This window comes from Macadamia integrifolia, chromosome 6, assembly GCF_013358625.1.
Source record: "Macadamia integrifolia cultivar HAES 741 chromosome 6, SCU_Mint_v3, whole genome shotgun sequence".
Taxonomy (NCBI): domain Eukaryota; kingdom Viridiplantae; phylum Streptophyta; class Magnoliopsida; order Proteales; family Proteaceae; genus Macadamia; species Macadamia integrifolia.
In genome coordinates this window covers 12,659,279-12,669,824 of record NC_056562.1, presented here as the reverse complement: position 1 = coordinate 12,669,824, position 10,546 = coordinate 12,659,279, and the positions used below count along the sequence as shown (strand labels likewise).

Here is a 10,546-nt window from a genome sequence, read left to right as displayed (position 1 = left end):
AGATAAGAATGAGGGTCCTGCATGTATTATGAGAGAAGGTTCCCCATGACACTAGCATGAGGGGAATATCCCATGCCACACCAATGGTGGAGTGGGGGAATGGTATAATCCACATAGACCCACATGATCAAGATAGGAGAGAAAATAATAATAAAAAAAAAATCATATGAGAAGCAATAGTATAGGACGTTATGGGGAACTTTTTCCTGATCCATGCTCTTCCAAAGAACACATAAACTCCATTTAGTCTAAGGGAAATAAAGGGACAGAGACTGAAATCAAATCAATGCTAAAGAGAAAATTTTTACAATCATTACCTCACATGATGATGTAAGTAATTGGAAGATATACCATATTTAGTTATTAAATTTCACTTTACATTGAAAACAAATTCCTCTACTTGAAAAATGATGAGGCAAAAGTGTATATGTATGACTGTGCAAGCCATGCGATAGGGACAAATGGACTGATCAAATACCATAACCCCCCTATATGATGAATCACACAAGTGTATGAACTCATCCCCAAAAGTAAAATAAATTTTGGTGAAGTGTTTCCTGTGGGGGAGTGTGGCTCTTACGCATGCATGGGGCCAATTAAAACTTGTATGGAAGGATCAATAGGGGGCGTTATTTTGCATCTCATGGGGGTGGACCGGTCTTTTTGCCTCCCAATGTGTTTGGGCACATGGGCCACACTCCCACGCAAAAATCATTTTTCCATAAATTTTACACTGAAAAACATATTTACGAAATATTGTAAGAATTTTAAATAGGTAGCACAATCATGATTACAAAGGTTTCCCTTTTGTTTTCAGAAGTGATTTCACTTTCCTTTAAAATTCTAGGTATTAATTAGAGTTTGTAAAACAATGTTTATATTCCAAATAACTATTTTTGAGTCAGAAAATAATTTTTTTTTTTTTCTGATATTTTGGAGTAATTTTGTATAAAAAAACTGTTGTATGGTAAAACTACAAAACATTGTTTCTTCTTTTATAGTAAAAACAAAAACACGTAAGGAATGCATATTAATAGAAGTACTTCTTTTAGTGGCAGTGATGAAGGTGGTGGTAATGGCGATGGCAGAGGTGGTGGTGGCAGTGATCGTTGAAGTTCAATTTGAGTTGGTGGTGGTGGCAAGGAGGTGGTGTTGATGGTAGTAGTGGTGGAGGTGGCATTCTTTGTGGCTGTAGTGGCAGTGGAAGTAGTGGTAGAGGTGGCATTCTATTGTAGTGGTAGTGGCTGTGGAGTGCTTTTGTGGTGGTGGCGGTGGTGTTGGTGGCAATAGTGGTGGAGGTGGCATTCTTTTGTGGTGGTAGTGGCAGTAGAAGTAGTGGTGGAAGGGGCGTTCTTTTGTATCGGTAATGGCCGTAGCGGTCCTTTGTGGTGGTGGGGTGGTGGTTGTGAGAGGGTTGAGAGTTTAAAGTCATGAAAATTTCCCCTTTCATGTTAATTTTTATCCCAGCTTTTTTTTTTTTTTTCAACTTCTTTTACTTATTTCTCAAAATTGTTCTAAAAAAAAAAACTTAAAAACAGACCTTAGGGTATTATCCTAAAACCATTTCACAAGTCAACCCCAGGCTGGCTTTCGTTGACAGCATGGTTCCCTAATTGTGTTGCTCGTTTAGATCCATTAACCTAAGGGTATTGTCCTAAAACTATTTCACAAGTCATTTAGCTCGTAAATTTATTTCACATTATTTTTTTAATGAAAGATTTCATACACGACTTGTATGAACATGATCAACACTTAAAGTCATTAGATAAAAATACTTGATTCTTGTATACTTATCCAACAATGAAGTGTTAACGGTGTTTCATACACAATCATGTATAAAAACTGGTCCCATGTCTATTTTCCTTCTCTCTTCTATTTTTTTATTTTTTATTTTTTTTTGGGGGGGTGGGGGTGTTGTGGGTTTGGGGGTGGGGGTGGCTGTTGGCTATTTTTGGTGGTGGGGGTGGCTGTTGGCTATTTTTGGTGAAGTTAAGCGCAACAATTAAATGAGAGAAACTTAATCAAAGATATTAACCTAAGTTTCGTTTTGAAGCTTATGCAAAAAATAAAATAAATAAATAAAAGAACAAAGGTTGGGGGTGTGGGGAGACCCACTGTTTTGAACCCTATTAGGGACCACAGATTTTACTTGTGAAGAAGAAACTAAGAGTAATCACCTCACCTAAATTAGGGGTTGGCCTATAGATACAACTCCAGTATTGTTAGTCAGACTGAAAAGTATGTTTTAGGTCAAAAACATTTCTATCCATGTTTCTATGATTATTTCGTCTTTACTAACCCCAGACCCAGCAAAGTCATTTCCTATCCTTGCAAAAAGGGCAAAAAAAAGGGAACAAAGAAATTGACCTATACATGCACTCATGACGCTAAACTATTCAAAGGTCTAAAACAAATATGAAAAATCCAGAAAGTCATACAAGAAAACCACTACACAAGGATATAAACCTTGATTAAGAAATGAGTCGTTGAGAAAACTTGAAGGAAATTGTAAAATTTAACTGTTAGAATTTGAAAATGCAGGGGAGTATAGGCCCTAGTAGACTCTTGGACTAGATGACTAAGAATGAATAAATGAGTAGTATATCAATTCCTTATAATTTTTAATTTAGGCTGCGTTTGGTAGTCATTCAGTTTCAGATTTCGGTCTGAAATTTCGATGTTCCTACTCTTGCCCAGCTAGTGCCCGGAGAGAGAATGGGCACGACTCCCCCTCTCCCCATTCTACCGTCCAAGATAGGCCGGCCGTTCTAAGTTCTGGGGTTGGGTCGAATAGGACCATACCTAATTAAACGACATTTCGTATTAAAAACAGAATTTTCAGTTTCTGTGTCAAAATACCGTTTAAAAAAAAAAATGGTGTTTAGTGAACCTGTTTCAGGAACGATTACCCTAGTTGTTCACTTTTTTGTATTTAGAACGAATCCGAAATGACGGAACAAGGCTTCGTCGTTCCACCATTTTGCTTTTTTAGCATTTTTTTTTTTCTCATTTTCGTTCCACCATTTTGCTTTTTGTTCCCATAGAACGAAAAAAACATCTGAAACATTTTTTCTGAATGACTACTAAACACAGTCTTGTGTATTCAAAATTTTAAATTTTGGTTCAAATATAAAATGGTAAGACAAGCTGCTACATTATCTCCTCTAGTGTCCATATTGGCATCCAAAGGCAAGGCATTGGTAACTCAAGTAACTGAGGTAGATCATCCATCATGCGACAAAGCAAAGTGGGAAGTTTCTTGAATGAAATTCTGAGTTTCCAAAGATCTCTAAATATGAAGACTGGTCTTGGCTATGTGAAAGGAAGATCTTTAGAAGATGTGAAAAAGGGAGCTGTGGGAAATCCAATAAGGTTTATCAAGGAGAAACAGATGGATTCACATGTAGAAAATGTTGCTAGAAAGAAGGTAGGCAAAGATGACTTCACTACAGTTAGTTATTAGAAGTCTACAAGTCATGTTAGAGATTCTTGGCAGAGACAGAGGTTCAAAGGTTAATGCTATGATTGTAGCACCTATGGGGCACAAAGTGGCAGAATGCTGAAATTATGCCAAGCCTACAATGGTTGCTAGTAGGAAGAAGTTTGCTCCATTGGCATAAGAGCTAGTGGAATGCTTTAGGTGTTTTAGGTCGGGATACATTCTGATGAATACATTTATGTGTGAAATCTAGTGTAGTAAAACATGCATTTTACATATTTAGAATGGAGCTACCTTGGATTTTACTCTCTTTTTGTAGGTTTTATATTTTTAAGGCCTTAAGGACTATCGGACACTATATCTCCAATTTTACACGTAAAGAGGTCCCATTTCTTTTCATGGTTGCGAAGAGGACAAAATTCTGAGCAAGCTGGATGTGTTCAATTGCAAGTACACATTTGTTTTGTCAACCGTACTAGTGATTATTCTTTTCGGGCTAGAAAAAGACTAATAGATCAGAACTGAACCGAGATGCAGAACCAGCCCATCTGCAGTTGTCCCAAGGGTATAAGAAATATTCCAAATGCCAACAGGGATCAATGGACCACATCCTTAAGTGATTGAAGATTCGTTTTTGGTAACAACAACTATTTAGCGTAGTTGGTGAGTTGTAGTGTGTAAAATCCCTTCCTTATTAGGAAGTCTCAAGTTTGAACCTCTTAACTGCCATTTTGTTGAGGTTTGTTTTAGAATATTTTCTCTCTCCTACTCATCACTTAAAGGAGGTTAGCCAAGATGGTTATACGCAAGTTTGAAGAAGAGAGAGAGAAAATAAAGAGAAAAAATAGGAAAGAAGAAGAAGAAAAAAAAAAAAAGACAAGGGCATGGATGGAATTTCTCATTAAAATAGACTATTGTCCAAATCCAACTAAGAAAAATCAGCCAAAGGGGGTTTCTTGCGCAAGAAGAGAGAGAAAAATAAAAAAAGGGAGAAAAAATAGGAAAAAAATGCAAGAAAAATCGTGGGAGATCTCTTTCCACACGTTTTCTCTCTTCTCTCTCCTCACTTCGTCAACAAGATAAAAAAAAAATCTTTTTTTTTAGAAGCTAGAATCGTTAGTTTCCCTCCCCCATTCTCTATATAATAGAATTAACACAAGGGGAGGAGGACTTCATTCTTCTTCTAGGGTTTTTTCTTAATTGCTCTATCTATTTCTCTAGTTTTCTCTTTCTCTAGCTCTAGTTCTAGGTTTATGCTTAAACACTTTTATAAGTTTTTTTTATTCAATTAATGCAAGTACTTTTGTTCTTTATTTAGTCTTTTATTTTTATAGTTTAAACAATTGAAGTTGTAATTTTCAAGTTCTAGTTCTAGGATTAGTTCTAAGTGACAAGAATAAGCTATGAAGCATGTCTTTCAAGTTCAATTTTTATTTTTCTTCAGATTTGTTTTCTCTAGTACTAGAAATTCCAGATTTTGTTTATTCTAGATCCGGTTTTTAGTACTGGTAGTATCTCAAATCGATCAAGTTTTCAGTTCAAGGGTTGTAGTTCAAGTAAGGAGGCTCCTTCAGTAGTCTTCTCTCCCCCCTCTCATTCCCTCTTTTGACTACCATTTCTTTCTTAATTTAAGATTTTAATATCAGTCGTTACATTATTGCTATCCCTTTCCCCCAAGGTTCATGGCTAGTGTATGTGTTGGCTTTGCCCCTCCTAGCCATAGAACCATCATTTTGTTATTTTTATTTTAATTGTCTCCCTTTCCCTAAAGCCAAGTAGAGTAACCCTTGTAAGAGTGATTCTCTGGTCAAGTAGGGAAGCTCATATTATTATGCATCCCTCGGCCTAAGTAGAGAAACCTACTTGTGAGTCTCTCTCTAGCTTTATCCCCTTTCTTTTACTTTATTTTTATTTCATTTTTTTTCCTTCATTTGTTTTTAATTGCGTAGGGTGTTAATTTTTAGCTATTTATTTATTTAATTTTAATTGTGTGGCTTGCGTGTTTAAATTCTTAGATGACGAATGGTTAGGACGTTATTTTAGATACATATGTTTAGGACGGTAATTAGAATTAGATCACAATCAATAATCGGTTCACTTTTGCATTATTAAAAGAAGTAAAAAAAATAAAGTGGCTGTTCTTCCTGTGTTCGACCCGTAGTTACATCTCAAATAATTTTTTGGCGCCGTTGCCAGGAAGACAGTTCCATGTTATTTTTCGCTTTCTTTTGGTAAATCGGGGTGCTTTGTTTGCTTTGTTTTATTTTTCATTTTCTTTTATTGAATTCCTTATAAGAACAACTTGTAATAATAGTTGTATCGGTGGAGGTCGTTATGCCTCACAGTATGATAAAGACAGGTTTCACCCTATAGCAATACCTCAGGAATTGACCTGAGCAACCCCGGATCCCTACCGGTAAACTCCCAAAAAGCCCAAATAAAAAAAATAAAAAAAAATCATAAAAAAAAAAGTTTTGCTATCCATTCTTTTATGCTTGTCTTACTCTAGTTGTGGATAGTTTTATGTTGTATGAGTGTTAGGTGGGTATGTAATACTAAGAATCGATTAGAAAGAAGATATCCACAAGTAGTGACCCTATACGTTTGCTCTCTTTAAAATATTTCAATATGGGAGACCAATATCAAAACCCTTCACCTAAATCTCTAAAAGATAGGTTCTACCCTGCTAGAATAGCCCAACCTTCCTGCATAGTTCTACCACAAGCCCAGGGTAATAATTTTGAACTCAAATCTCAATACATCACTATGTTGCCCCACTTCCATGGGTTGACCTCTGAGGATGCATATCTATTTCTAGGAGAATTTGAAGAGGTATGTATTCTAATTAAGATCCAACAACTTTCTGATGATGCTGTTAAGCTTAGGTTTATCACTTTTGTATTAAAAGACCAAGCTAAGAAGTGATTGTATGGGTTACCCATAAATTTCAGAACCTCATGGGAACAGTTCACAGTTGTCTTTTTTAAGAAAATTTTTCCAACTCACAAGACCAATAAGCTTAGAAGTGATATCCTTCAGTTTAGGCAAAAGCTTACTGAGTCCTTTTTCAAACTTATGGAGAGATTCAAGGATCTACTCCAAGATTGCCCTCACCATGGCCTAGACTTATGGTATTTATGTCAAATAATTTATGAGATTATTGATTACCCAACTAAACAAATGATAGAGTCTATTTTCCCTGAGGGATTCACATCCTTTATAAATGAAGGAAATGTATGAAAATTCTTACTTGATTTAGCTGACAAAACCTATGAGTGGGAGTCAACCCAAGAGAATGAAAAAATTGTAGGAGGAAAAAGATATTTTATGGATAGGATAGTAGCCAAGAAAGTCCATTTGGATAGCCTAATCAAGAGGATTGAGGTTGTAGAGAGCCATCATCAGTCAATTTGGTTAAGATTTGTGCTTGGTGCCAGTCCCCTAGACATATCATAGAAGAATGCCCCAACACCTCTGGAGGCACTTCTAATGATAGTCTTAATGCCTTATACTAGAATAATCTATATAGTAACACCTACAATCCAGGATGGAGAAATCACCCAAATTTCTCTTGGAATCAGGGCAACGAAACAGGGTCTTCCAATTTTCATAATCAAGGTCAACCTAGACCCCAAAGGCCTCCTTTTGCACAATAATCTTTTTCCCAAAATATTTTTCCTAGATCAAATGTAGGACCTCAGGCTAGTTTTCCTAGGGCCCCTCTCCTATCATCTTATTAGCAACCCCCTGGGTTTACCAACACTTGAGAGGCAAGTAGAATAAGTGACTTGAAAAAAAATATGACCCTCCTCATGACAAGCCATCAAAATCCTACGAGCGAACTCACCCAAGTTATCTCAATTATGAGTGAGAGGGAGAAAGAAACTTTACCCAGTCAATCAGAGCCAACCCTAGGCATCATCAGCCTGTTAGTTTACAAGCACCAACTAATGCACCACTGAATATAGTACAAGTTCAGACCCAATAAGGGCCCTCTAACCAATGTAATGTTGTTTATGCCCTTAGGAGTGGTAGAGAGTACCAATAAAGCGTTCATAAATCTTCCCCATCTATTAATCCTGTTAACTCTCCTTCAGTTGAGGACACAAGTGTGCCTCTTGTTCCAGGTTTGTTTGATGAACCTAAAGATTCTTTTGAAATTAAAGATGATTTGGTTGAGGAAACCAAAAATGATTCTTCTGAAAAAGGACAAATCCCTAACAGTCTTTATGTTCCTCCTGTCCCATTTCCTAATCGTTTTGGTAAACAAAAAGAAGATTGCTTCCATGGATAAAATTTTAGAAGTCTTCAAAAAGGTAGAAATGAACATCCCTCTTTTGAATGTCATATCCTAGATCCCCACTATGCAAATGTACTGAAAGATTTATATACTCACAAACGTATCACTAGTGTGCCCAAAAAAACATTCTTGGCAAGTAACATTAGTTCCATAATTACTCAGCCTATAGCAACTAAGTATAAGGATCCAGGGAGTCCTACCATATCTTGTGTCATAGGCAACACCTACATTGAGCATGCCTTACTTGACCTTGGAGCAAGTGTGAATCTCTTACCTTATCATGTGTACAAGCAACTAGGATTGGGAGAATTGAAAGCCACTGGAACTACTCTTCAGTTGGTAGATAAGTCTGTTAAAATTCCTAAAGGGATGGTTGAGGATGTCTTACTAAAGGTGGGGAAATTTATTTTCCCTGTCGATTTCATTGTGTTAGTTACCAAGCTCTTCTCAACCAAGGATGAAATCCCAATAATTCTAGGAAGACCATTCTTGGCTACCAATAATGCATTAATCAACTATCGGAATGGTTTTCTAATGTTATCTTTTGGCAACCAAACTGTTGAGTTTAACACGTTTAGGATAGGTAAGCAACCACATATGGAAGAAGGGATCAATATGGTTAAGGATTTTCTAGATTTTTCTGATAATTTAATTACCAACTTTGATATTGATTTTGATTCAGAATTCCAAGAGTGTATGGATGAGTTGGATGATGATAGTGATTTTTTTTTTCTAAAGTCTTGAGTCTTCACACACCTGTGGAGCCCTTAGGACCCCTTTTCCAATTCCATTTCCAAATCTTCCATAGTTGAGCCCTCTAAGCTAGATTATAAGGAGTTGTCATCTAATTAGAGGTATGCTTTCCTAGGGCCTAACCAGACTCTTCCTGTAATAATTTCTTCAAATTTGACTTCTAGCCAGGAAGAGGAGTTACTTAAAGTGTTAAAAGATAATAAGGAAGCCCTAGGTTGGACCACGACTAATATCAAGGGTATAAGCCCTTCTATTGTACAACATCATATACATCTTATAGGGGATTCCAAACCATCCACGAAACCCCAAAGAAGAGCTAACCCAGTGATGATGGAAGCCATTAAAAAAGAGATCCTAAAGTGGTCGGATCATGAAATAATTTATCATATTTTTGACAACCAATGGGTAAGCCCAATTCACATAGTGCCTAAGAAGTCTGGGTGACTGTAGTTCCCAATGCCAATAATGAACTAATTCCAATCTATGTCCAGTCAAGGTGGAAAGTGTGCATAGACTACAGGAAACTTAATGTGACAATCTGGAATGACCACTTCCCATTGCCATTCATTGACCAGATGTTAAAGAGGTTAGCTGGACATGAATACTATTATTTTTTTGATGGATATTCTGGCTAAAACCAGATCCCAATTGCTTTAGAGGATCAACATAAGACCACTTTTACATGCTCATATGAAACATTTGCTTACAGGCGTATGCCCTTTGGGCTTTGCAATACCCCTGCTACGTTCCAACGATGCATGATGAGTATCTTTTCTGACATGGTCGAAAAATTCTTAGAAGTATTTATGGATGACTTTTCAATTCATGAGAATTCCTATTCTGAATGTCTTCATCATCTTTCCCTAGTTTTGAAAATATGCAGATCTAAGAATTTAGTTTTGAATTGGGAGAAATGTCATTTTATGGTTAAATCTGGTACTGTTTTAGTCCATGTAATATCAAGGAGGGAATTAAGATAGATAGAGTTAAAGTGGATTTAATTGATAATTTATCACCTCCTCAATCTATTAAGGACGTCCGGTCTTTTCTAGGGCATGTGGGCTTCTACAGAAGGTTTATTAAGAACTTTAGTTAGTTAGCTCGACCTCTTACTTCATTACTTGCCAAAGATCAAACTTTTGAGTTTTCTAAAGAGTGCCTAGAATCCTTCAAATAACTTAAAAAGGAGTTGACCAATGCACCCATTGTTCAACCACCTGTTTGGACTAAACCTTTTGAATTAATGTGTGATGCTTCAGATTTTACCATAGGAGCGATTTTGGGTCAAGGGATTAATAAGTTGCCCACTATCATTTACTATGCTAGTAGGACCTTAAATGATGCACAACTCAATTATATAACCACTAAAAAGAATTTTTAGCTATTTTGTTTTCATGAGAAAAGTTTTGGTCTTACTTAGTTCGTTCACATGTGGTGGTGTTGTCACACCCCGTTCACACTGAACCGGGCCAGTGACCGGGTTAACACTGGTTAACCCAAACCTACCAGGATCATCTGATACTGTATTCCACCACAGCATACACACAACTAATAAAAACTTATAAGATCAGCGGAAGACTAGGTTTACCTGTGAATATTCCCATAATACTTGATACCCGAATTGTGATACAATAGTTATATACATGTGGGCCCGAAGGCATGATATTTACACAATAAAAGTACAATTCACATATCAAGTATATAAAGGAAACCATCAAAATAATCAGAGTACACAGCTCGGCTCGGTATCAAAGGCTAGAGCTCAGCTTGGAATCAAGGTTTGAGCCCAGCTCGGCATCACATGGTAGAGCTCAGCTCGGCCTCAAAAGTGGAGCTCAGCTCGGCATCAGAACTACGGTCCCGCAGCACAACTCTCGCACGGGCAATCAGTGCCATGCTCTAACTCCTCAGGGGCCCACCATTCCTCTTTCAAGGAACTCGACTGTGGGACCCACCCTGTGCTCTTCAGATGTATGACCTGCAAAATCATCTAAAAAGGGGTGCACACGTGGGATGAGCTCACTAGCTTAGCAAGTGGTAAGATGGACCACACA

At 37.1% G+C, this 10,546-nt stretch overlaps 1 non-coding gene across 1 annotated transcript; it reads right to left on the bottom strand.

The window, feature by feature from the left end:
- Positions 1-6,454: 6,454 nt before the first annotated feature.
- LOC122082924 lies at positions 6,455-6,561 on the bottom strand. Its single transcript, XR_006141462.1, has one exon. It is a non-coding gene; the product is annotated as a small nucleolar RNA R71 (small nucleolar RNA).
- Positions 6,562-10,546: the final 3,985 nt, after the last annotated feature.